The sequence below is a fragment of the Armigeres subalbatus genome, chromosome 2, assembly GCF_024139115.2.
Source record: "Armigeres subalbatus isolate Guangzhou_Male chromosome 2, GZ_Asu_2, whole genome shotgun sequence".
Classification (NCBI taxonomy): domain Eukaryota; kingdom Metazoa; phylum Arthropoda; class Insecta; order Diptera; family Culicidae; genus Armigeres; species Armigeres subalbatus.
The window spans coordinates 49649387-49674246 of NC_085140.1; the positions used below are offsets into that span (position 1 = coordinate 49649387).

A 24860-nucleotide genomic window follows, 5' to 3' on the forward strand; every position below is an offset into this window, starting at 1 on the left:
CTTGAAAATTAACCCTACAGTCTAATTTTATTGAAAAACTTACGTTGTCTGTGCTCTGGGGTAATATTTACCCCAAATTGAAATTGTTATAACATTTTGTTTGTTCGGTCAATTCCGGATTTTTTGGGCTGTTTCGAAAGATAATTTAATCATCTTTTAGAACGTTACCTAAGATCGACAATCTTGAAAGGAGGCTTCCGAGCCTCTTGAAAGGAGGCTTCCGAGCCTCTTGAAAGGAGGCTTCCGAGCCTCTTGAAAGGAGGCTTCCGAGCCTCTTGGAAGGAGGCTTCCGAGCCTCTTGAAGGAGGCTTCCGAGCCTCTTGAAAGGAGGCTTCCGAGCCTCTTGAAAGGAGGCTTCCGAGCCTCTTGACAGGAGGCTTCTGAGCCTCTTGAAAGGAGGCTTCCGAGCCTCTTGAAAGGAGGCTTCCGAGCCTCTTGAAAGGAGGCTTCCGAGCCTCTTGAAAGGAGGCTTCCGAGCCTCTTGAAAGGAGGCTTCCGAGCCTCTTGAAAGGAGGCTTCCCGGCCTCTTGAAAGGAGGCTTCCGAGCCTCTTGAAAGGAGGCTTCCGAGCCTCTTGAAAGGAGGCTTCCGAGCCTCTTGAAAGGAGGCTTCCGAGCCTCTTGAAAGGAGGCTTCCGAGCCTCTTGAAAGGAGGCTTCCGAGCCTCTTGAAAGGAGGCTTCCAGAGCCTCTTGAAAGGAGGCTTCTGAGCCTCTTGAAAGGAGGCTTGAGCCTCTTGAAAGGAGGCTTCTGAGCCTCTTGAAAGGAGGCTTCTGAGCCTCTTGAAAGGAGGCTTCTGAGCCTCTTGAAAGGAGGCTTCTGAGCCTCTTGAAAGGAGGCTTCTGAGCCTCTTGAAAGGAGGCTTCTGAGCCTCTTGAAAGGAGGCCTGAGCCTCTTGAAAGGAGGCTTCTGAGCTCTTGAAAGGAGGCTTCTGAGGCCTCTTGAAAGGAGGCCTGAGCCTCTTGAAAGGAGGCTTCTGAGCCTCTTGAAAGGAGGCTTCTGAGCCTCTTGAAAGGAGGCTTCCGAGCCTCTTGAAAGGAGGCTTCCGAGCCTCTTGAAAGGAGGCTTCTGAGCCTCTTGAAAGGAGGCCTGAGCCTCTTGAAAGGAGGCTTCTGAGCCTCTTGAAGGAGGCTTCTGAGCCTCTTGAAAGGAGGCTTCTGAGCCTCTTGAAAGGAAGGCTTCCGAGCCTCTTGAAAGGAGGCTGCCGAACCTCTTGAAAGAAGGCTTTCGAGCCTCTAGAAAGAAGGCTTCAGAGCCTCTTGAAAGAAGGCTTCAGAGCCTCTTGAAAGGAGGCTTCCGAGCCTCTTGAAAGGAGGCTTCCGAGCCTCTTGAAAGGAGGTCTCTGAGCCTCTTGAAAGGAGGTCTCTGAGCCTCTTGAAAGGAGGCTTCCGAGCCTCTTGAAAGGAGGCTTCCGAGCCTCTTGAAAGGAGGCTTCCGAGCCTCTTGAAAGGAGGCTTCCGAGCCTCTTGAAAGGAGGCTTCCGAGCCTCTTGAAAGGAGGCTTCCGAGCCTCTTGAAAGGAGGCTTCCGAGTAGCTTTAAAGGAGGCTTCCTAACCGCTTGAAACGAGGCTTCCGAGCCTTTTGAATGGAGGTGTCCGATCATCTTACGAGCTGCTGGGAAGGAGGCTTACGAGCTGCCTATAAGAAAACTACCAAGACGCTTATAAGGAGGCTTACAAGCTTATTGCAACGAAGCTTCTGAACTTTTCGTAAAAAGGCTTTCATACCTCTTAAATATAGGCTTCCAAACCTTTAGATTCTAGATTTTAGTTTAGAAGCATATTCTTAACATATTATTCCACAGTTTGTCTCGATCAGGTAGATTACATTGGAGAATTTTTACATTTCTTCATTCGACGTTTTGTCCATTTGATCTTCTGTCCACACAGTTCTTCAGTGCTGGATGGGGTTGGCAGGATTTTGAAGTCTTCAATTTGCTGATCGTCATGCACATTATGAACAATACAAAGTTTCAGAATAAAAACTAACACAACTTTATCATTACACATTTTTGTTCAAAGTACCCCCTGAGGCCAGCGAAATTTGACTTACTTACTTCCCAAATACATCGGAAAGTGCGACGGTTGTTACGTCAAATATAAAATCATAGGCAGTTGAGTTTTAATAAATAGTTTCTCTTTTTTGTCTTGCTTTCATTACTAAAGGCATAGTACGTCAACAAACTGTTTTTAGTAATGAAGAACAAAAAATCCTGCAATGATTCAAATATCAAATTACGCATAATATTTTAAAGATGATTTCTTTGTTCAGTTTTTTCCAATACTTTACACCCTAATTCAGTGATACCCAAAGTGTGACCCGCGGGCCGCATGCGGATATCCAAGCCTTTCCTACAGCCTGCGAAGGTTTTCTTAAAATACACTACATGTGACCCATTGATAAGCATTATATGACACGAAAAGTTTTTTATCATTCCCAATATCTCGATGTACTGTAAATGTAATTTTGTTGTTCGTAATAAGATTTTTTTTTCTCAAAATTGGTTTTGGAACAATTAAACTGAAATTTGGAGGATTATCACCTCCTGAAACCACGTTGACTGCCACCAATGGATTCTGTTCTGAATACCGTTCGAATTGTTTCCAGAATCGTAAGCAGATTATGTTAAGAAAGTTCAATCCGAATCTTTTCAGTATCTCAAGTAGATTCCTAAACGGACTCTATTTAAAATTTCAAACCAATTCCAAAAAGATTCTGCCCCGAATCTCGACCGGAATTCTGTTCAGAATAGCGAATGGATTCTCTTTAGAATTCCAAACGGATTCTGTTTAAAATTCTGATCGTATTCTGTTCAGATTCCCGAACGAATTCTTTTCAGAATCTCAAACGGATTCTGTTCAAAATTTCAGACGGTTTATGTTCTGAATCTCGATCGAATTATGTTCGCAATCTCGAGCGGATGCTGCTCAGAATCTCCATCCCAAAAAATTTTTTGGGAGCTCCTTTGTTATTTGCTACGAAAATTATAGTGAATGACAAACCGAGTATAGAAAACATAAGATCAAAATTACAGAATCGGGTAGGTATCACATGATTATTTGGGAAAACATCATAGAATATTTTCAGCCAACTGAGTAGATAAGATGCTATAGCGAAAAAAAAAACAATTTCTACTTCCACTACTGCAAAAGCGGTACTATAGACTAAAAGCCGGCTACGGCGATAAAACCTAGATAATGAAATGTCCTTACAAGTACATATTTTATTTAAAAAAGATTCACGGGAATAAAATATGTTGTTCAAAAATTTAATATTCTGTAATATGCAATATATGTAAACAGAAAAACAAATCTTGTAAATATACTGCGGCCAGCTTCAACAGCTCAAATTTTTTGTGCGGCCCTTGATAGTAATCAGGCTGCGGACCACTGCCCTAATTTAAATTACAGTAAGGTTCTACAAAACTTTAATTATTTCACAAAATGTGTTATTTTCGTATACATATTTGGAAAAGAACAACCATTCCTTATGAAGGAGTCAATCTTATGAGATCAGACTATCAAAATAAACATTGAAAAACTGTAGCTAATGTAAATATTCAACAGAAAACCGAAATCAATTATTTCCATCCTCAAATTGCAATGTATGGCCTGCTGTCGATAGAATCACCTCGGTTGACCGAAGACTATTGCTGCAACCGCGTTACTTACAATATGATGCCAGACGTATCGTTCGTTTGGAACCTTTGGCGTGGTCCAATTTTATGATTTCGAACGTTCGCCAACGTTCCTTCGTTCTACTGTTCTGCTTGAAATTCACTAACAGCAGAGCAGAGCTGGTCGGTAGTAGATCGAAAGGTGCAGCGCAATCTGCGTCGGCGTCGTTGATCTCGATATACTCGATCCTAGATTTTTTTTACGTGGGTAACTCCGTTCGATGTGGGAGTTTGATTTGTCTCCACCGGACGTTAATTTTTGAAATTTATTCACACTTTATTTCAGCTCGGGGACACTTTCGTCACATCACACTATTTCACGACCTATAAATTTTTATTTTTCTCCGATTCGGGGATCTTCGATTCAATATGATAATTTCATTCCACCAGCAAGCACTGTATCACAAAAGATAACGAAATAAAACCTGCAAACAGAGCAAAAAACTCTCCAGAATGACGTCACCCGCAACAAGCAACTCGCTCGATATCACGTCGCGCGCATTCCGTGCCTGGAAAGCGGATGCCTTCACACCATCTGCTGCGCGAGCTTCACACTCGCGATAACACGCAATCCGTATAGGAATAGATCCGCTTGCGTGACGCCCTTACGAGTCTCTGCAGCAGAAGTCTCGGTTGAAGGACACCATTTCCTGCAAAAACAAGTCACACTAGACAGTTCTTCCTTCTCCAAGGGAACCCACGCCCAATTGCACTTCAAACACTGTGGCATATGCAGGGAACTGCACCATCACCGACTACGAACATGCGATAATGACGGAGTATTGTACCCTCGTGCAACAGTCGCTGCAGCCCCACGCTCCACCCGCCAAGGGTAGGATTAATTAATGCACCAACGAATGCTCCAATACCGTACCGATGATGATGGGTGAGTGAGTGAGTGAGTGGGTGGCGGCCAGGCCAAGTGACGTCGGCGTCGAGATGAACTCAAACTAAACACTATCTCAAGCTTCGGGGAGCAGCAGAGCCGTTTAAAATCGCGCGCGACTAACCGTACGTACGGACAGTTACTGAACGTTCGCGGCTCAGCTCTCACTCCACCGACTTACTGTTACTACTCAGCACCGGCTAACCGTATGCGGTATGGGGAATGGTGTCGAAAACAATTCAAAATACGCTCGTTTTGATGTATCATATTTTAACCTATAGGCGGACAGTCATATAGGTTTAGAATTATTTTCAAACTTAATGCAACAAACAGGAATGCATCATTTGTAATTCGAGGTAACAATATTAACCAGGATTACGAACAAAGAATAAATCAAACATTTGTTTGAAATTGAGTTCCATGAAATTAAATCCATTTGGACATTTAGAATGCCGATTCCACATGAGTCAAATGATAAATTATATTTCTTAAGCATCAATGCCGAAGATAGAACTCCCTTATTCAGGATTTTCAATTCCACGAATATTCTAATGATTGACTCCACATAATAGTGTCGCACACCCTTCAAACATACCATGTATAAGATGTCAAAAAAGTAATTCGGGAGAAGGTAGGTACATCGAGTTGGTGCTGTATTCAGTCAATAATGATAATGACTATGATGATGGAAATGATAATGATGATGATGGTAGCGATGACTCTTGTGGATTAGCTGGTTAGCAGTGAAGTAAGTAATGTCTGTCTCTTCCTTCGTAGTAAGCTCCGCTAGTAAGCGATCGATATTTTATGACGGACTGTGTATATGAGAATGTGGCTCCTGGTGTGATATTGCCGATGGTATACAAATGTGGATACGTGCTGACGGCAGCAGTAATCTCTTTGCATAATGAAGAAAGTGATAATTCTCCAACAATAAGCCGCTGACTAATGAAAACAAACTATAGGCTACTGTTTCAAGCGAACTGAGGATGGACGCAGTGCAAGTTGTTTCTCAATGTTATACCACGCGAAAGTTTGTGCTTGAAAAAAAAAATCTGCGAGAGAGCGGTTTATAAATGTGCTGAACTATTTTATATTTGTCTTTTCTGTTTTACAGAAAACAAATCTTGGAAATCAATAAAAAAAATTGTAAAATAAGCAAAAACTGTTTTTTTTTTATTTTCCACAAATTATTTCACTTGAATATCGCCAATCCTGTAGTGCTTACCTGAAATAAAGCAGAAAAGAGAAAAAGATATGTCTATTAATTAAATACATTTTACCAATAAATAATAGTTTATAGAGAATAATGTGTTTGATCTTCGCTTATATTGTCGAAGATCCTTATTGTTCGATATCACAGAAGAATGGTACTAAAATAAATCAGCTTCGTTTAATATATGCATCAGAATCCTATTCCAAAAATTGACGCACGATTTTAAAATAACAAAATGTCTTCAAAGAGAAAAAAAAGATAGTGATAAACATTTACCTTTTTATATGACAAATTTTGCATTGGAAGGATTTACTTTCAACGAAAAACTTTTTATTACCTTTTAATTAGAACATGCCTAAAATAAGCTTCGTATTCATATCAATGGATTCCATTAGTTATAACATTTGACAATAAGTAATCTTATGATAATTCATTGGATTGTCAAGTGACAACTCGTGGCGCACGAATTCCAATACACTCTAACTTTCATATACTTAGTGACTGAGTAAAATTGTATTGTCATCCCATTTATTTCCAGGGAAATTTCACTCAATTTCAGTCAAAAGCAGGACTACTCATAGTTTTGAGTAGTCCCGCTTTTGACGGAATTTGAGTAAAACTTCCGTGAGAATAAAACAGAGGGCAATACAATTTTACTCAGTCACTAAGCTTAGCTTAGCTTAGACTGACTGTACATACTCCGGGATTGATCAGAACTGGTGCAAATTGCACTACGATCCAAGTGAATAGTGGTTGGAATTTACCAAATATTCTCGAAGTGCACGTTTCAACAGCTCGAAAATGTTGATCAATAACGGCGCCGGCCAAGTCCTTACAGTCAGTTGGGAAAGGGAGGGAATGTGAGTGTGTGGTAATTGTTGCTACTAGAGACCGAGAATACCTCTGCATCTCCACAATTACTACGGGAAGGAAGTAGTGTTAGTTGGGTGGGGTAATCAGTAACATAGATCGGGATTCTCCATGGAAAGTGATGTGACCTATGCAACCTACACAGCAGTATTAGCATTTCCTTAACTTGTTCAATTGTTCATTCTTCGCGAGAATAAACAATCAATCACTCGAAGTGAGCGATTGTTCATTTGAATTTCGGATTAGGCGTCCGCGTCATCATTTCTTTAACGTAAGAAAAGCAAAAAAGAAACGGGATTAAAATTGAAAAAAATTGATAGTAATCGGAAAGCTAATGTTATTCAGCAACCCTTCTTTTATCTCTATTTGAGGTTAAATAAGAATGTAAATTTACGTTCATTTTACATGCCGTTTATTTTGCATTACTTTCGCGCGCGTTTGTGTGTCGCTTGCCGTGACCAGTATACCGTAATCAGGATCTCACTGGTATTAATCCTGAAGTGCCGGTTGGCACTCGTGTTGGGCTTGTGCGCTTTGAGCGACACACGGTCGCTTCCCAGTCTACATAAAATCGCACATAGTGCAATACAAGATGCTAAATTGGAGACGATATACATACATGTTGTGTGGAGAAGTACCCCTATTGCCTGCACTTCAGCATCCTACACGACACCATATACGTTCATGTGTTGACTGGGTTTGATAGGGCCTGCTTATAGACATGCAGACATGCAGCTTTTTGTAGAGGTTTAACAGAGCCCACTGTCAAACCCCACCACATCCTAGGAAGGCCCCCTAACTCGCAGTGGCCATGGGGAGGGGTCGTCAAGCCCTTGGCCCTAACTACAATTTTACTCAGTCACTAAGTAGGAAAAAGTTAGCGTTCACCATTGCCAGGCTCGTAATTTGCTCGTAAGTCAAATTGAACAACAGAAACCATTAATGTTTTCGTGACAATGATTGCTTTGGATGAATCTTGCTTGAGTTTCTTTCATATACAACAAGATCTAATCAAATCGCAAAATGTTCACTTGCAACAAGTTTCGTTTCGACGGATAATTTATAATGAGTTTGACCAACATGGGCGTAGCCAGGATTTCGAGAAGGGGGGGGGCAACTTATTTGGTCTTCTAAATCATAGTTTTATAGTAGTTTTATAAAAACACATGAATATTAACACATGAAACCAAATCTAAACCAAATCGAAACAATAATGGATTTCAAAAAGCGTGATTTATTGATCATCAGATATTTTTAAATAAAGTGAGAAAAATATAAAGGATCTTAGTATTTAGAAAGAATATTAAATCGGCTATAACAATTATTATAAAAATTTTGCATTCTTCCATAAGTTTAAGAAAACTAGAACCATACATCTGAATTTCTGAACAAATCCTCTCTGAAATAATATTTATTATAAAATAGGCAGAAAAATCAATATGCAAGCTTTTTCCAGGAATTCCTTCGACAATTGCTCCTGGCATTCTATCCGAAATTCTATCAGGGATTCTTTAGGAATGCCTCCAGCAACTTCTTCGGCAGTGTCTTCAGGAATTCCACCATAAATTTTGCCGGGAATTGATCCGAAAATTCCACCATTATTTACTCCAAGAAAATCTTCACGAACTGCTTTATAAGTTCTGCAGAATTCCCTGCAATAATTCAAATAATTTCGTGCTGTTTCCCATAATTTTTAAGAATAAGAATATTCCGTGGAAATTCCACAGAAAACATTCCAAAGAATTTCACGAAAAATATTCGTGAATTGTTTCGAAAAATTTCTTGTGAAAATTTCAAAGAATTTCTCCAGGAATTCCACCGGAAATTTATACAGAGATTATACCGAAAATGAAATCAACAAAGGAATTTACGGAGAAGTTTCTAGATTAATTCGCAATGAAATCCTGAAAGAATTCCGGTGGAAACTTCAAGATTTCCACTAGGTGATCCTCCAGGAGTTTTTCCGAAAATTCCTCCTGGAATTCTTCCAGAAGTTTCACCGGCATTTCCACCAAGAATTTCTCTAGGATTTCCTTCGAGAATTATTCCGGTAGTTCTATCGGCAGATTCTCTGAAAATTCTTCCGGGAATTCCGGTAGAATTGGAATTTATTTAGGTTTCTTCAGGAAGCTCCTCCTAAAATTTCTCTGCGAGCTCCTCAGGGAATTCTCCGGGAGATCCTCTGATGATGATGATGGTCCAACTACAAACCCCAGCAAAGGTTTCAGCTAGACGAGATTTGTCTAGAGAATGAATTCTCTTGTTTCCGAGAATGCTTCTGGTAGTTTCCCCGGGGTTCCTTTGAAAATTCTCCAGGGAGTTTCTTCAGAAATTCTTCCAGAAAATTCCTTCAAGAGTTCCTCCGGGAATTCCACCAGCAATTCATCCGGGAGTTTCTCCGGAAATTCCTCCGGGAGTTCCACCAGAAGCTATTCCAGGAAATTATTCAGGCTTTTTTCAGGAAATCATTTAGGCTTTCTTCAGAAATGAAGCTGGAAATTCCTCCCGAAGTTCTTCCGATAGTTTCTCTGGGAGCTCATCCGGGAGGTCCTCTAGGAATTCTTCTAGGAGTTCCTCCTGAAATTCCTCCGGGAGTTCTTACGGGAGATCTTACGGGAGCTCCTCCGGCAGTTCCTTCGGGAATTCCTCCGGGAGATCCACCAGCAGTTTCTACGAGAATCCTTCCGGGAGTTTCACCTGTAGTTTCTCCGGGTGTTTCTCTGAAAAGGAACTCCCAGAGTAATTTCCGGAGGAACTCCCGGAGGATTTTCTATAGGAATTTCCGGAGAAATTATCAGAAGAATTCTCGGAGGAACTGCTGGTGGAACTTTTGGAGAAATTTATTGAAAAACTACAGGAAGAATTTCCGTAGGAAGTTCTGGAGGAACTTTCGTAAGAATTCTAGGATGAACTCCCAAAGGAACTTCCGTAAGAATTCCAGGAGGAACTCCTGGAAGAATTCTTAAAAGAACCTCCCGGAGGAATTCTCCGAGGAACTTCTGGAGGAATTTGTAGATAAATGCCTAATGAAATGCTAAATGAATTCCTGGAAGAAAGCCTGATTGAATTCCCGAAGGAACTACTGGTGGAGCTTCAGAGGATCATCCGGTGGAATACCCTAGAGGAAGAGAAAAAATATTTCTGAAGGAACTTTTTTTTTTATTGGCTTTATTAAGGAGACTTTCAGCCCGAGGCTGGCTCGTCTCCGGCTCTGAAGGAACTTCCAAAATCCTATTTCCCGTGAAATTCCTGCTAAATATCGTCCAGGAACTCCCTGTGAAGTTCCTGGAGGTATTACCGGAGAATTTCTTGGAAAAACTCCTGGAAGAACTCCCGGAGGAACTCCCACAAGCACTTCCGGAGAAATTCCCACATGGAAGTCCTGAAATAATTCTTAGAGAAGTTCCTCAGGAACTTCCGAAAAAATATCTGAAGGAATTCCCAGAAAAATACCAGAAGGAATTAATGCAGAAATTCCCAGATGAAATCCTGAAAGTATTCCCAGATTAATTGCTGAAAAAAACCTCCGAAAGTAAGAAAATTAAAATGAAGCAAATCCGAGTAAATTCCGAGTGAAGTCGGGAAGGAATTCTAGTACACTAGGAGAAATACCAGGAGAAATTCATGAAGATATTTCTTGAGGATTTCTTGAAAGATATTCTGAAGTAATCGCCAAAAGAATTCCAGATTGGAATGCTAGATGATTTCGCTATTGAATGTTTGGAGGTATTCCCGGAAAATTTCCTGGAAGTAATCCCATAGAAATTAAAGGAAGAGTTCCGAGAGGAATGCCCCGAGAAGTTCCTAGAAGAATTTCCGAAGGAATTTCTTATAGATTTACAAGTGAAATTATGGAGCTAAATCGGAGGATTTCCGTCAGAAATTTTTGAAGAAACTTCTGGTAGAATTTTGGGAAGAAATTCCGTATGTATTGTTGCGGGAGCTATTGGCTGCTGGCTTCGAACCGATTCTTACAGCAAATAAAATACATATTTGTAGTTCATTAGCTAAAAAGCTGAAATAATATATTTATTGATAGTTATTTACATAATTAGAAATAATGTATAACTCACAATTTCGGTGATTTGTCTGAAGCCGATTGCCTCCTTGCCAACAGAACCTCCACACTCGCTATACAAGAGGTTTTGTTGTTATTCCTTACACATCTAAATTGGTTCATTTTTAGCTAGGGTTGAGTATTATGCAATGAGGTGCGAAATGTAACATGCATTCTTGACGGAACTCTCCAATGCATGCCTGAAGGAAATGCCGGATTTTTCCTGAAGAGAGAATAACCGAAGAAATATCTAGAAGTAAATCTTGGAGAGAAGAAAAGATATCCTCAAGGAATTTCCTCGTGAATTTCCTGAAAAAAAATTAGTGGGGGTTTCTAGATAAGGAGGAATTACAATTACATGAGAAGGATTTTCGAACGATTTTCAGAGGAATTTGTGGATAACTATCTGGAGGAATTTAGAAGTTCCCAGGGAAGCTTCTAGAAGGAATTCAAGAAGAATTTTTGAGCCCGAAATGTTTCGAGTTGTTTTGAACTTTCATATATTATGGATCCTGGATGCCCTAATAAGTTTTGGGAATTTTTTGAATTTCAACCACGTATTTCTGTATATGATTGGATCGTAAAGTGCACATGTTTGAGGGAATTCATTTCAGTACCCGTTCAATCTTTCCAAAATTTAGGTGGGGGCGACGATTTGCGACTTTGCGATTTGCGATTTAGGGGGGCGATTAATTTGCGACATTTCTAGGTCTATCTCCATATTGTACCGGGCGTATGGTACGTTTAGATGTACGGTTTAGGCGTACGGGCGTTTAGATGTGGATGTCGTTAGCCAGGTTAAAAACAAAGCAAGACCATGCTGAAGGTGGTTGGGTTCGCATTCCGTTCCAGCCTGGGAAATTAGATTTTCAGTTAGAAAATTTTCTCGACTTTCCTGGGCATAAAAGTATCATCGTTTTAGCCTCATGGTCAACGCGAAAACGCGGTAACTTGGCTTAGAAACCGGTATAAGTGCTGAATGAACACTCCGCGTCGAGGACATACAAACAGAATGAAATCAGCTGCTTCTGTCACCCCTGGTTCGAACCTGAAGCTAGTGGGCCTGTTAATAACTGTGTCAGGCCAAAGATTAGCTCTACATGGAGTCTGTTGATCCAGGACGACACGATTAGAACAGGCGTTGGGTCTTGCGTTGGGCCCACTTGCCCTTGATCGCGTGTACGCATTCTGCCTCGCCAGATACCGTGCGGTATACGCGGATGGTTCTTAGGCACATCAACTTATAATGGATCAATCGAAGCAATTCATTTGGCACTTACCGCATCATAACAACGGTATATAGAGTTTTTAACAGAACAGATCTTCGTTGATGCCATTTGCTAATGTCATTGCGGCAGATTTTGCTTCTTGACTGACATTAATTTCTACTCATTGACATGCATTGACGGTCACTGGCAGACATTGAAAACTCAGGTGTTCTCAGGGACTTCCAATGAAACCCTCGGGTACCTCGGGCACTCACGAGAACTCAATAATGGGGGCACATGGCACTCTCTCTTTGATGCATATGGGCACTCAAAGTAAGTAATTTAGACTCATTAAAACCCAAAAAAAACTCACTGATACCATCACACATTTACGGAAACACAAACTCGAGCACGCGCGTTGTTTTATTTTGTGTAAGACCGTCAGAAAGGTTGCTTGTTTCAACACAACATAGGCGAGATTTTATTCGAGATGCAGGAGTAAGGGGATGCTGAAAACTAAACTCTAACTTTTATCTACAATATCCATTATTCAATTTCTAAAATTCAGGGTGAGAAGCTTCACTGCTCAACTGTTGAACAGGGTCCGTGATTGACAATGTAAAAAATAATTAATTAATCACGTTTATGCATCCCCAAAACGGACGTCAGATTGATGTAAGGTAAGAAGTGGTCCCAGCGACAGAGGCTGTCGCAGCGGTGGTGCTGCAGCAGAAATGTTTTCGCTACGGTGACGGTCGCGGCAGCAGCAGCGCGTCATTCACGTCCATGTACCAATGAGTCATCGGCGGATCTGGCAATCTACGGCGTCTGTATCGGTGAACCATCGGATGGCGGTCGAGTGGTTGCTGTTAGTGAAGCACATAATTTAAAATAAATCGGACCTGTTCCTGACCATCATTTGGAAAGAAGGTAAAATTGAGATAATTTTTCCAATATGCAATTGATGCTAGTGACTTGCTAAATCTCCAGTGGAATTTTTTCGCGAGATTCTGTGTTCGATTATGTGATTCAAAATGCGTATTGTTGAGAAGACTAACAAGTAGAAGTTGATTCTAAACGATTCTAAACTTTTGAGGTTAAATTACGTCCTTTGGTGAGACAGGGGGTCATTCCAAAGTTTCAAATTTGGAACCGTCATTTTTGTATGAGTCGATCAGTAAACTCTCTAAGATCCTATACAATTATTGTAAAAAATTTATACAATGCATTTAACTATTGAAAAAAATCAATTTCGGCCAATGTTGAAATTGCACTTTAATAGTAAATTTCCTACATTTCGTCAATTAGCCATCCAGCATGAACGAACATGCATACAATGTTGATCAAATTTCGCATCCACTATCGCACTATTCGTAATTCTACGTTCAATTTGCGGTCGTATCTTTAAAACAACTCTCTACTTTTTTCTTAGACGTCTGACGTCGGTAGCGAAATCATGGCGTCAGTGTGATTGTAAATCAAGTCGGTTCCGAAGAGAAGGTTAATCCGAGATTAATTTTCTTTAGAATACAAAACATAATCGCTTGGCGATGGCAGAATTTTGCCGTCGTTAGAAGAATCTCAAGCACGTACCGGAAAAAAAATCAATGAATTTATTCGTACGGTGTCTGAAGAAAATTCGATGGTCGTCTGCAGCTGCAGCTGCTGCAGAATATGTGTTTCTCGGACGACATCCAATTTTTGTTCCGTCGTCATGCGAATGAATTTATTGCAGCGCTTCTCTCCAACACGCTTATGATTCTGCTACCGATGGCATCGTTACGATCGAACCGTCCGCCATCATCAAGCGATTGCGCTTTGAAATATGAAGAAACATTGACTCAGAATTATAAATTGTGGTCCAGAAAAATCGAATTATTTTCAATAATGCACATTTTCAATCACTAATAGCAACAGAACCAAATTCCGAATCTTACGAATAAATTTTTTGCAGCGTCCGACGGACTATCTCTGCCGTAATCTGAAAAAGTGACGTTTTAACCATTTTCCGAAAATGGTGTTAACGAGTAGTACTCATCGAGCTCTTTAACAGAAAAATGAATAACTGGTATGTTGTAATTTGGCGCATACGTCACTTTTTCAGATTACGGCAGATCTGGCCTCGCCAAGCGATAGTGTTTTGTATTATGATGAATATTCGTTTCGGATCAACTTTCTCTCTAACAAATCATGGCCCCGAACAACAAAACCAAAGTCAGCGTCTTGTAAGAAATGTTTTCGCCGACGACAACCAAATCGGTGGAGACGCCAATGAATTAAAATCAACACAAAAAAACCCAGATTAATCCACCTAGCGGCGATGATGCCTTTCTAGTGCATCGTAAAATGTACTGAAAAAATCACATAAGAAAGGTCAACAAAGCACTTTAGGGGAATAGATCGCATGTTTTCTATCATCTAGCATTTTTTTTTTTTTAAACTAATTTTATTTGCTAATTATCTAATACATGCATTCATCTCTTAGACTAGGTGTTCCGTGTTTTCTTAACACTATCATCCTTATTTGCTATGTTATATTTTTAGTTATTATTAATACATTTCAATTGCCTCTGGCAGTTATAATTTTTCCTCTGGTTGAATTGAACCATGTAGGAATTACAATGTTTTCAACTTAAACTAATCTTAACCTATTTTATACTAAGGGTACAAGGAGTTAATCGTTGCAATGGAAGATTGCAACGATTTTTGTCTAAAATTGGAAATTATTTTGTTGGACATTTGTTGCAATGTCTCAATATTAGAAATTCTATGAAGTTCATTGGTACTATACCATGGAGGCAACTTCAGAATCATTTTCAGAATTTTATTTTGAATCCTCTGGAGTGCTTTCTTTCTGGTATTGCAGCAACTAGTCCATATTGGCACAGCATACAACATGGCAGGTCTAAAAATTTGTTTTTTGTAAATCAAAAGTTTGTTCTTAAGACAAAGTTTTGATTTTCTGTTTATAAGTGGATATAGACACTTAATATATTTGTTACATTTGGTTTGAAGGCCTTCAATGTGATTTTTAAAAGTTAATTTTTGATCTAGCAGAAGTCCTAAATATTTAGCTTCGCTAGACCAATTAATTGGAACCCCATTCATAGTGACAATATGTCTGCTAGAAGGTTTCAAATAAGAAGCTCTCGGCTTATGTGGGAAAATTATAAGCTGAGTTTTGGAAGCATTCGGGGAAATTTTCCATTTTTGCAAGTAAGTGGAGAAAATATCCAAACTTTTTTGCAATCTACTACAAATGACACGAAGGCTACACCCTTTGGCTGAGAGACCAGTGTCATCTGCAAACAACGATTTTTGACAACCTGGTGGTAAATCAGGTAAGTCAGAAGTAAAAATGTTATACAAAATGGGCCCCAGTATGCTGCCTTGGGGAACACCAGCTCTAACAGGTAATCTATCAGATTTAGAATTCTGATAGTTTACCTGTAGTGAGCGATCTGATAAATAATTTTGGATCAGTTTAATAATGTACAGAGGAAAATTAAAATTCATCAATTTTACAATCAAACCTTCATGCCAAACACTGTCAAATGCTTTCTCTATATCAAGAAGAGCAACTCCAGTCGAATATCCTTCAGATTTGTTGAGCCGAATTAAGTTCGTAACTCTTAATAACTGATGAGTGGTTGAATGCCCATGGCGAAACCCAAATTGCTCATCAGCAAAAATAGAATTGTCATTAATATGAACCATCTTTCTATTTAAAATAATCTTTTCAAATAGTTTGTTTACTGATTGCAAACTTTTAGGGCGATAACTAGAAGCCTCAGCTGGATTTTTGTCCGGCTTCAAAATTTGAACAACTTTGGCGTTTTTCCATTTATCGGGAAAGTATGCCAATTGAAAACATTTGTTAAATAAATTAACCAAAAAGGACAAAGAGCTCTCAGGAAGTTTTTGATATGTATGTAGAGAATACCATCATCGCCCGGGGCTTTCATATTTTTAAATTTTCTAGTAATAGATCTCACTTCATCAAATTGGTTCCCAACGAAGGGTCAAAAACATTCTCTTGATTGAGAATGTCTTCGAAGCTCCGTGTAACCTGATCCTCAATTGGACTAGTGAGACCTAGACTAAAATTATGGGCACTCTCGAACTGCTGAGCAAGTTTTTGAGCCTTTTCGCCATTTGTTAATAAAATTTTATTTCCCTCTTTAAGCGCTGGAATTGGCTTTTGAGTTTTTTTTAAGAATTTTCGTTAATTTCCAAAAGGGTTTCGAACTGGGATCCAACTTCGAGACATTATTCTCAAAGTTGGTATTTCTCAGAACAGCGAAACGTTTTTTAATTTCATTTTGCAAATCTCGCCAAATAACTTTCAACGCGGGATCGCGAGTTCTTTGGTATTGCCTTCTTCTCACATTTTTAAGACGGATCAGTAGCTGAAGATCGTCGTCAATAATAATGGAGTTGAATTTAACTTCACATTTCGGAATTGAAATGCCTCTGGCTTCGACAATTAAATTTGTCAAAGATACGAGAGCATTATCAATATCACTTTTGGTATCGAGAGGAATATCAACATCAAAATTCCTATCGATATACGTTTCTGAGAGAATCCCAATCAGCTCTATGATAATTAAAAGTAGAGCTGATTGGATTATAAATGGCTTCTTGTGAGATTTCAAACGTCACAGGAAGGTGATCAGAGTCAAAGTCAGCATGAGTTACCAATTGGCCACACAGCTGACTTGAATCCGTTAAAACTAAATCAATTGTAGAAGGATTTCGACTGGAAGAAAAACAAGTTGGTCCATTGGGATATTGAATAGTATCATTGAATAGAACAATCTTCAAATAAAATTTTACCATTGGAATTGCTTTGAGCATTATTCCATGAACGGTGTTTGGCATTGAAGTCACCAATTACGAAGAATTTTGATTTGTTGCGAGTCAGAATTTGAAGATCAGCTTTCAGCAAATTCTTTTGCTGCCCATTGCATTGAAAAGGCAAGTAGGCTGCAATGAAGGAAAATTGTCCAAAATTTGTTTCAACAGAAACTCCCAAGGTTTCAAAAACTTTGGTTTCAAACGAAGAAAATAATTTATGTTTGATACGTCTATTAATGACAATGGCGACCCCACCACAGGCGCTGTCAAGACGATCATTTCTGTAGATAAAATAGTTTGGATCTCTTTTAATGGAGAGTCCTGGTTTTAAATACGTTTCAGTTATAATGGCAATATGCACATTATGAACTGAAAGGAAGTTGAATAATTCATCTTCCTTACCCTTTAGAGAGCGGGCATTCCAATTTAGAACTTTCACACAATTATTTGGATCCATTGAAACGAAGTCCGATAACAATTTTTGTGTGTACTTTATACCAACCTGAACAGCTTCAGGAATGGTATTTGCTTTGAACATTGCATCAATCATGTGATGCAATTGTTCAGTTAAAAATCAAATCGGAAGCAGTCATGCTACCTGAATCGGCAACATGACCGTTATTTTCCGTTGGGACATGGGTATAAACCTCATTTTGAGAAGAGAAATTTGGTCTACCAGCAGCGATGTTTGCATACGTAGGTACAATGGAAAATTGGAATTTACTGAAGTGCTTGCTACCCGTTGACGAGCGGCAAAATTTGTTTGTGAATTGTGGTGGGTATGAATTGCTCGACCGGTAACCGGTTTCGAAATTTGAGCGTTTGAAAAATTTCTACCCGTCGAATCTGGGATCCGATTGGAATTTCCTGTCATCAATTTTACACGGGAATTCAAAACTTTTTGCGTGAAGGGCATTCCCAGAAATTGGATTTATGATTGCCCCCACAGTTTGCGAACTTAAATTTATTGAATCTTCTCTCACAGGACATGCGTCCTTGACGTTAGAGGTTCCACCACAAATCATGCATTTAGCATCCATGTGACAATGTTTGGTTCCATGACCCCACTTTTGGCACTTACGGCACTGGGTAGGGTTTTGGAAATTTCCAGGCCTGCGGAAATGTTCCCATGTAACACGGACATGAGACATAATACAGGCCTTTTCCAACTTTTTCATATTATTTAGTTCACTTTTGTTAAAATGAACTAAATAAAATTCTTGAGAAATGCCCTCTGGGAAGTACCAGAATGGGATTTCTTTTCATCTTAATTACTTGGACTGGTGAAAATCCAAGTAATTGAGAAATTTCAATTTTAATCTCATCCAATGATTTATCATCACTGGGGAGACCTTTCAAGACGACTTTGAACAATCGCTCAGTTTTGTCGTCGTATGTGAAGAATTTATGGCGCTTCTCAGTTAAATACTGAAGAAGACGTTTGCGATCGTCAAAGGATCCCGGCAAAACGCGGCAGTCACCCTTCCTAGCAATCTGAAATGAAACCTTGATCCCCTGAAGGTTACTCAAAATCTCATTCCGGAAGCCAGAAAACTCGGCAACAGATACCACAATTGGCGGAATCCTTTGCTTTTTCGCATGAATTGAATCACCTGGGCTAGAGGTATATTCGATTTGCTCAATTTCATCATTAATTAAATCGAACTGATTGCTCAGTTCGATTGGAGAAGAATTATTTCCGATATTAGAGTTAGAAGGAATATCTGAATTCTCCAGCTTCCTTCTATTTTTTCCGCGCTTTGGCAGGACGGTCTTGAAACCTTGTTTCTTTGAAGGCAGTGGAGAATTCAGAGACTCCCCCTTCCTCTTGTTTTTATTAATGCTCATTGCTGAGCGTGGAGACATGACCTTCTAAGAGGTTTTTTCCCAGAACGGTGTCCCTGCAGGATTACCACCGCTTGTCGGAATTTTACTTCCGCAAACGGGTCCAACGTAAAACGAAGGCACGGGTCCTTGCAAAGATCGTAACGGGATCAGTGGGTACAAATAGCGCTAAGAAGCACCGTTGAAATTAAAATAGTTTCGGGTAGTATTAAAAACTTCCTTCCGCAAAGAGAGAAAGAACCGCACAGCACGAAAGCACGATGCGGTCTCTATCATTTTGCATGTTTTTGCATTAATAACCATGCATTCCCACCACCCTTGAAATTTTTTTTTTTTTTCGTTTTTGTTAAAAAAAAATTCCAAGGGGGCCCCTTGGAAAAAAACAATGATTTTTCAATAATTACGAAATACAATGTCTGATCGGGCCAATTTTCAATAGCAAACAATGGGACCGCATTCCCCGTCGAATGCAACTTGTTGCGAGTAAATCGGGTAATGTTAAGTTCCAAAAAGTGTGTCTACAAAATTTGTACAAATACACACAAGCACACACATACACACACATACGGCACGAGGTGCAAATGTCGATCCGGATTAGGAAGGCGTACGGAGGCACACAGACAGCGATGATTCGTCTACCAGTAACCGCTGCTCATAAGGCACTGGAAGTAGGCAAACTGACGGTGGGATGGTTGAACTGCCCATTGAAAGCCGCCCCAGAAGTGAGTAAATCTGCGGAGAGATGCTTCAAGTGTTTGGGCTTTGGACACCGGGCAGGAGCTTGTAAAGGTCCAGACAGATCTAACATGAGCTGGTAATGTGGGGAAACAGGTCTGCTTGCGAGAGACTGCACGCAAAGACCGAAGTGTATGCTTCTTCAGTATGCACTTCAGAGGACGAAAATGACCATCAGACGGGCGGCTGCAAATGCCCAGCCTACAAGAGGGCGATCGCAGGCCAGCAGTAGTGAAGATAATCCAGATTAATCTGAATCATTGTGAAACCGCACAGCAACTGTTATGGCAGTCTACAGCAGAAACGATGTGCGATGTCGCGAAATGTTGCAGAGCCGTATCGAGTTCCCCCTGATAACGGCAACTGGGTGACAGATAGAACGGGTTTGGCTGCGATACAAGTTATGGGCAAATTCCCTATTCAAGAAGTGGTGGAGAGTTCATGCGAAGGCTTCGTGATTGCCAAAATTAACGGCGTCTTCATATGCAGCTGCTATGCACCTCCAAGGTGGACCGTGGATCAGTTCAGCCAGATATTGGATCAGTTAACCGATAAGCTGATCGGACGAAGGCCGGTAGTCATAGGAGGAGACTTCAATGCCTGGGCCGTGGAATGGGGCAGTCAAGTGACCAACACAAGAGGATATATCCTGCAGGAAGCTCTAGCGAAGCTGCTAGATGTACGATTGTGTAATGAAGGCTCGGTGAGCACATTTCGGAGAGATGGGAGGGAGTCTATCATCGACATCACGTTCTGCAGTCCTTCGTTGGTGGCAAGTATGGACTGGAGAGTTAGCGAGGAGTACACTCACAGCGACCACCAGGCGATTCGCTACCGTATTGGCCAACGAAATCCTGGTGCAACACGAAGAAGGATAACCAGTGAACGGAGGTGGAAAACGAAAGCCTTTAACAAAGACCTATTCGTTGAAGCACTTCGACCGGACAGCAGTACCGAGATCATTGATGCGGCCGAGCTAACAAGAATGATGGTAAGGGCTTGCGACGCTACAATGCCACGAAAACTAGAACCGAGAAGCAATCGGCGTCCAGCTTACTGGTGGAACGACAGGCTCAGTACGCTACGCGCTGCTTGCCTCAAAGCTCGGAGGCGGGCACAGAGAGCAAGGACGGAACCAGAGAGAGAGGAACGCAAAGCGGTGTTCCGGGAAGCTAGGACCGCATTGAAACGGGCTATCCAACTTAGCAAGTCAGACTGCTATAAGGAGCTGTGCCGAGAAGCAGACGCCAACCCCTGGGGGGACGCGTATCGGGTCGTGATGGCGAAGATCAAAGGTCCATCGACGCCAGCTGAAATGTGCCCGGACAAGTTGAAGGCAATTGTGGAGGGTCTTTTCCCGAAACATGATCCGACCATGTGGCCGCCAACACCGTACGACGAAGAAGGAGAAGCAAACCCCGTAGATCGACAAGTGTCCAATAGTGAGCGCCTGCAGAAGCGACTAAACGCCTGAAAGCGAAGAAAGCCCCGGGTCCGGATGGAATACCGAACGTTGCGTTAAAAGCTGCGATCCTGGCATACCCGGACATGTTCAGGAAGGCGCTGCAAAAGTGCCTGGACGAAGGCAATTTTTCAGAAATGTGGAAGATCCAGAAGCTGGTGTTGCTGCCTAAGCCAGGAATGTCACCCGGTAATCTGGCCGCGCACAGGCCTTTATGCCTGTTAGACACGCTCGGGAAGCTCCTTGAGACAATCATCCTCAATAGGCTGACGAAATGTACAGAGGGAGAACGCGGGTTGTCGAATATGCAGTTCGAATTCCGTAGAGCAGTATCGACGGTGGATGCAATTCGAACAGTGCTCGAGAGTGCTGAATAGGCGTCCAAGCAGAAGAGACGAGGAGATCGGTACTGCGCAGTGGTCACGATAGACGTGAAGAACGCGTTTAACAGCGCTAGCTTTGAAGCCATCGCGGTGGCACTGCACAGAATGCGGGTCCCCAGCTATCTGTGCAATATCCTGAAAAGTTATTTTCAGGGTAGAGTTCTGATGTACGATACGAACGAAAGACATAAATCGATGCGCGTTACAGCGGGTATTCCCCAGGGCTCCATACTTGGTCCAGCTCTTTGGAACGAGATGTACGACGGAGTGTTGACTTTGCAGCTACCCAGGAAAGAAAACTGCATTATTACAATGTCATGCCGAAGATCATGTTTTAGAATAAAGTGATATATGAACGTAACTTCCGTAACACTCGAAGCAAATAAACGAAACAACTGAATTAGGCACATATTGAAAATCCATACTACCCCCCTAAAATTATTTGTCTGGTTTTTAGGCAATTTTTTCAGCTAAATCTACTAAAAAGTCATAGAATAAGCCGTCTAAACATCATAGTATCAATAACAAAGTGGTAGATAATAGTCTGAAGAAGCTATTAACGACTATTACTTCTATTATGTGGAGTAAATTCATTCATTCAAAGTCTTAAATTCACAAATCTCGTTTGAAACACCTCTAAATCTACACAGATTTGGCTGAAAATTGGTCAGGAGACTCCATGTAAGATACTCATTGAAATAAAGGGATGGCACTTTGAATATGAAATACTTTTGAAAATGGTGAACATGCCTACTGTGCATATTTGTCGTTACTCGACCTATCATAACTGGCAACTACGGATGGTACAGTCAATCTAAGTAAGCTAAACTACTCACAAAATTCTGCAATTACAGCTCGTGGGAACTAAGCCAAAGTCAAATGATATAAAGTAATCATATACGCCACATAAAGTTAATTTCTTTCCAATATGGAACAAATTCATATTTTTAATGTTATTTAGGAACAACATCTTTCTGGTTAAAAATCATGACTACTATTAAAAACCGACAAACATTACCAAATGAGCAAAAATGAAATTTATGATAAGAAGACAGCACTTTAATTGCTAGTTACACTGTTTTTTTTTCAAATTTAAAATATTGTGGGGTGCATTTATAAGTGAAGTTTTACTATTTTTATGCAAAAATTACTTTCACTGATGGTGAAAACATTAATACTTGAAATTCAAGGTCCAATGAAAGAGCCGACGTGAACTAATAATTTTAATTATTTTCTCTGCAAATGGCAATATAAAAATGTTGTAATAATTTCTAGCTTGTGTCCTACTGAAAAATTGTCTATCTGGTACAATACTTTATTACGCCCATTATTGTATTGTAACGAGTCAGTAACCGCGAATGTAATAATAATACTTTTCACAACTTTTTTCTCTCCTTTCCATTCACTGTTAACATGTGCAAAAACCCGACTGTCTGTCACTTTCTGCTCCAGCTCGGGACAGCCAACAACCGGTTTGCCTTGTCAGGGCCACAGAATCCACCACCAGCGACTCCCATCGCATTCAGCCCACATTGCATTATCGCCTATGGCAATGTGAACCACTTTCCAATGCACTTTACCAACGAAGCTCTCCGCAAGTGCCTTCTTGCGGCGTCATTTTGGTAAACGTTATGAATGAAGTTAACTTTTCTCCCCCGGGTCGACCGACACTCAGATCGCGATGATCGATGATGTGGTGATCAATCCGGCCGATCGACTCCATCGTCATAGATGCGAGTTGCGAGTAGCTACCCGGGTGCAGCACCAACGAGACGTTGCCAGGTGTATCAAATTCCACAAGTCACGCGCACACTTGCACTTGTTTTTAACGGAAAGAGCATTAGCCGTTCAACCCACCAGAATTTCCTATTTGCTTGGAGACCGGCAGTGGTATATCAGGGGGGAAACTAATTTGAGAAGCCATACTCTTGGTGTAGCTGGTCGGTAGCCTGTGGCGTAGCGACGAATATAGTTAAGGCTGGAAATATCCTTTTCTTATTGTATGCAGCTTGCGTAAAGTTGGAGGATCAATCATCGATTGAATTTGTTAAATGGAAGTACTTACAATTGGCAAGCCCTTGCATGAAATACCATTTCAAAATCAAATCGCTGTTAAACAAAAATCCTAGCTACGCCAATGCCAGTGCCTTACAGGAATTTCTCGAGATCGAAGAAAATCGCAACAACACCATTCCATATGGAGCGAAATCGAATTCCGATCACCTCCAGTCGGGTGTAGGTTTTTGACTTCGACACTAGGACGGGGCTGGGGTGCTAAAGATGCTTTGCATGAGGTTTGGTTCATTGCAATAGGTGTGCTGAGTCCCACGCGCTCAATTTGCCACCCAACACCGGTAGTGATCCAAAAATATGCAGCCGATCACGATCTAAATCAATAGCCATATGGCGGTGCATAAAAAAAATCGTTTCGAAAAAAAACGAAATAAAAAATAGATTCAATCTTAAGATGTCTTGTTAACCATCATCAGCTGTGGTCATGGCCCTAGGTTATGGCGTAACGGTAGTTGCATTTATTTTCTGGCATTAAGATGATTAAATTGATATGAAAAAATACAAAGAAGCCTACTGACAGTTGAACTGTTCACATATTTATATTATATCGATAATTCCAGTACTTCTGCGCACGTCGCGTATTGCTTCCCGCAAAATCAGAGATGATGTCATAGGACAAATACTTTTCTGTTCAGTTGTAGATCACTGAACAATTTTCTCGCATATCTTCTTTGCGATTATTGAAATGAATAAGAAAACAATGCAGCAATTGTTGTTACCCGGGAAACAAAATTGTTGCAGATGGATTGCAATTCATGTTTGAAATCACATATCTTGATAATTGAGCCAAAAATTGACATGTGATTCTAGTGATTTTCTTTATTTGCAACCAATAAAGGTTTTACAAGAAGAAGGAAAAACAGTGTACATAAGCACCTTGCGTTGTGGAGACGCATGGTATGATTTCTTCAAACAATTGGATCTGTTTTGAAAGATTTTCCGAGTCAAAAATATGACGGGTGGCAAGATATTCAATGCTGATAATAATCCGTTTGCCAATGTGTAGAAACAATTTCTGAAGGAAATTGTTATTTACGACAAAAGTGATCTATTATTATGGAATCTGTGGATGTTTCATAATGGCGAGGGGATGTAATTGATGAAAATTGAAATTTCGTGACATACGTGAAGGTTGGGGAAATTAGTAAAAACTGGTGGAAGTTTAAGGACATTTCTTGAAATCTTGATTAAAACTTGAAGATTATAGTTCAAATGAATTCTTAGAGGTCAATTATTATAACTTGAAGTACCCTAATTTCTGGAACTTCCTAAAAATGCACTAATATGTAGACGTAGAGCTTTATTACTTATCATATTTTTACTCTAGTCAATTTATCCAACGCCCAATTTCAATCCTAATCGAGAAAGGCAAAACACTATTATTCGAATAGCTCAAGTCTGTCCTGGGTGTAATCCAACAATCATACATCGACAGCAACTCAGTACATGAGCACCCGCTGCTGAACTGCTGCTAGCCACTGCCGAATTAACCATTCTGCGCTAAAAATAATGTTTGATGATTTCATAGACGACTAATTTTAGCAGTACTCTTTTCGAACAACCACAACAGTCGGCAGTCGGTGGTGGCTACAAAG

General features: G+C 40.5%; 1 protein-coding gene across 8 annotated transcripts in view; it reads right to left on the reverse strand.

Moving 5' to 3' along the window:
- The window catches only part of LOC134218558 (talin-2), a 192875-nt gene that overhangs the window by 160104 nt on the left and 7911 nt on the right, over window positions 1-24860 (reverse strand). Inside the window, exons 1-2 of one of the 8 annotated variants that reach the window (XM_062697699.1) lie at window positions 4548-4687; window positions 3669-4069 (exon numbers count right to left, since the gene is read on the reverse strand). The exons of 6 other annotated variants lie outside the window; for them this stretch is intronic. The gene's annotated coding sequence lies outside the window, so the exon portion shown is untranslated. Of the gene's footprint in view, window positions 1-3668; window positions 4099-4547; window positions 4688-24860 lie in introns of those variants that run through there. One more of the 8 variants, XM_062697698.1, reaches the window with a different exon arrangement.